The sequence below is a fragment of the Trichosurus vulpecula genome, chromosome X, assembly GCF_011100635.1.
Source record: "Trichosurus vulpecula isolate mTriVul1 chromosome X, mTriVul1.pri, whole genome shotgun sequence".
NCBI lineage: Eukaryota > Metazoa > Chordata > Mammalia > Diprotodontia > Phalangeridae > Trichosurus > Trichosurus vulpecula.
In genome coordinates, this window is record NC_050582.1 from 3,421,961 (window position 1) to 3,425,074 (window position 3,114).

Consider the following 3,114-nt stretch of genomic DNA (forward strand, 5'->3'; position numbering starts at 1 on the left):
GAGTCATAAGGGAGAGAGGGGAAGGCGTTCCCGTGTTCCCATGTCCCTGCCTCCCTACATTCTTGACATTGGGCCAACTGAGATGCCCCCCTGGCTGGGGGCAGGGCTGGGCCAGCTGCCTTGGGGACTGAGATCTGCTAAGAGAGCAAGAAAAAGAGAGAGAGAAAGAGAGAGAGAGGGAGAGAGAGAGAAGGAAAGAGAGAAAGAAAAGAAAGGCAGGAAGAAAGAAAGATAACTGGCATTCACATAACAAATAAAATCCTCAATGCACTTTACATGCCTCACAGAGCCTCCCAACACCTTGAGGATGAAATTCCGGCTCAGAGAGAAGTGACTTGGCCATGGTCATAGAACTAGCAAGGGGCTCCAATTCCCTGGTCCTCTCTGGACCTGCTTTATGAATTTATAAAATGAGAGTGGGGGCATTGGACTGGATAGGATTTCGAAGGGTCCTTCATGCTCTAAAGCTCATGATGCTGGAGAAGGTGGTTGGCAATAAGGTGACCCTAGGAGCTAGTCTCAGACCCCGAGGCCCCGTTGGGGGGTCCAGGACTGCTGTTTTAATGTGGGCAGAGAGGGGCTAAACACCTGGCTCTTCCTAATTCCACTCCACCATCCTGTCTCTTCAAAAAAGAGAGGGATGGATGGGGATTTCTGTTCTTTGCCAGGGTAAACATAGCCTGGGGGCACAGGATAGGACCTTCTCTTCTCCGGGCTCAACATTCCCAGGCTCTTGTCTAAGTGCTCCTACTGAGGCACAGATGAGAACCTCTGTGGCTGGCAGGTGGCATCATTTGGTTCTGTCTCATTTACATGTGTGTAGACTCAGTTTAGCCCCTTGGTGGGGATGAGAGGAAAGGAGGCCCCTCTAGCCTAGCAGCCCATCAGGTTCTCAGGAGACTTCTGAATGGCTGAGAGGAAGGCAAAGACTGGGCAAATCCCAAAATGGGTCCAGGGATGGATGGGCTGGGAGAGAAAGCAGGATTTGTTTCAAAGGTCCTGAGGGGGTCATGGGTCAAACTAGGGGAGAGAGAGAGAGAGAGAGAGAGACAGAGAGAGAGACAGAGACAGAGAGACAGAGAGAGACAGAGACAGAGGGAGAGACAGAGAAAGAGGGTGAGAGAGAGAGGGAAGGAGAGAGAGACAGAGGCAGACAGAGACAGAGAGACAGAAAGAGAAAGAGAGAGACAGAGAAAGGGAGAGACAGAGTGGGGGGGGAGAGACAGACAGAGACAGAGAGAGAGGGGAGGGAGAGAGAGAGGAGAGGCAGAAGAGAGAGAGAAAGGGAGGGAGAGAGGGAGAAGAGAGAGAGACAGAGAGAGATGGAGGAGAGAGAGGGTGGAGAGACAGAAAAGAGGCAGAGACAGACAGACAGACAGACAGACAGATACAGACAGAGACAGAGAGAGGAGAGACAGAGAGGAGAGACAGACAGAGGCAGACAGAGACAGAGAGACAGAGAGAGAAAGAGACAGAGAAAGAGAGAGACAGAGTGGGGGGGAGAGACAGACAGAGACAGAGAGAGAGGGGAGGGAGAGAGAGAGGGGAGGGAGAGAGAGAGGAGAGGCAGAAGAGAGAGAGAAAGGGAGGGAGAGAGGGAGAAAAGAGAGAGATGGAGGAGAGAGAGGGTGGAGAGACAGAAAAGAGGCAGAGACAGACAGACAGACAGACAGACAGAGACAGACAGAGACAGAGAGAAGAGAGACAGAGAGGAGAGACAGACAGAGGCAGACAGAGACAGAGAGACAGAGAGAGAAAGAGACAGAGAAAGAGAGAGACAGAGTGGGGGACAGAGAGACAGACAGAGACAGAGAGAGAGATAGAGAGAAGAGAAAGAGAGAGACAGAGAGACAGAGACAGAGAGAGAAAGAGAGACAGAAACAGAAACAGAGACAGAGAAAGAGAGAGAAGAGGGGAGGCAGAGAGAGACGAGAGAAAGGACCTTGGGAAGCTTTGGGCCACGTGGTCTGGGGTTGGATTGATTCCCCTCATCCCTTCTGCTGGGGATCTTTCCCCACCATGTCATTGAGGGCTTTGTGTATTCATTTTGCTCCATGTAAAGGAACTGTAGAAAATACATTTTTGCTGTCTGGAAGATACACGTGCATGGCCAAAGGAGTACGGGGTTTGGAGGCAGAAGACCTGGGTTCAAATCCCACTTTTCTAGCTTGGGTTGGGTCCTAGTTGCAGAGCCTCTGACCCAGGTCGAGGTGGCCCGGAAGGGACTCTGGCCAAAGCGACTTACCCACTCAGTCCTTCTCACGTTGCTCGAAAGGACTCTTAGCATTTGGCCTCTGGGGCCAGTAAGGTTACTTTTCACTAGGTGGCAGTGCAGTGACCAGGTAGCTGGACCATCCTTCCCCTTGGAGTCATGGAGCCTCAGACCTGAAGAGCTTCAGAGGCTATCTCACTCATCCCTTTCATTGTCCAAAGAGGGAAAGTCAGGCCTCGACATGGGAAGGGACTTTGCCAAGGTCCTACCAGGGGTCAGCAGCAGAGCCATTCCTGGAGTCCAGGTCCCACACCAGACCTTGAACGAGTCCCTGGTTGGGGAGGCCAGACTCACACACAACAAGAGCCAAGTCTTGTCTCCCTCTAAGTTAACCCCTCCCCCAGTGCCTTCAGTTGATTCTTGGGTGGTCTTGTGATCAGATGATGGATGTGGGGGTGAGGAGCCCGGAAAAGACTCAGGGGGACCCGACAATTGCCTTTAAGCTTTTGAGGGTCATCATGTGGAAAAGAGGGGTTAGCCTTGTTCTGCTTGCTGGGATTAGGAACAGAGGGGGTGGGGGAGGAGCACAACAGAGAGGCAGATTTGGGTCTGGCGTCAGAAAACCAGAGGGACGCATGAGTGGCCTGCACTGCCTTGGGATACAGTAAGCTCTCTCTCCCTCCCTGGAGGTCTCCAAGGGGAGGTTGGGGGGCCGCTCCTTAGGGATTGGCTTTAAGGCTTTCTTGTCCATAGGCTGGACTAGATACCAACTAATGCTCCCAGATTTTGTGAAGACAAGGCAGATTTATAGAGTCTGAGAACTTGGGCTCAATTCCCACCTTTGATACTTAATCACCTTGAGCAAATCCCTTGCCTCAGTTTCCTCATCTGTAAGATCAGCT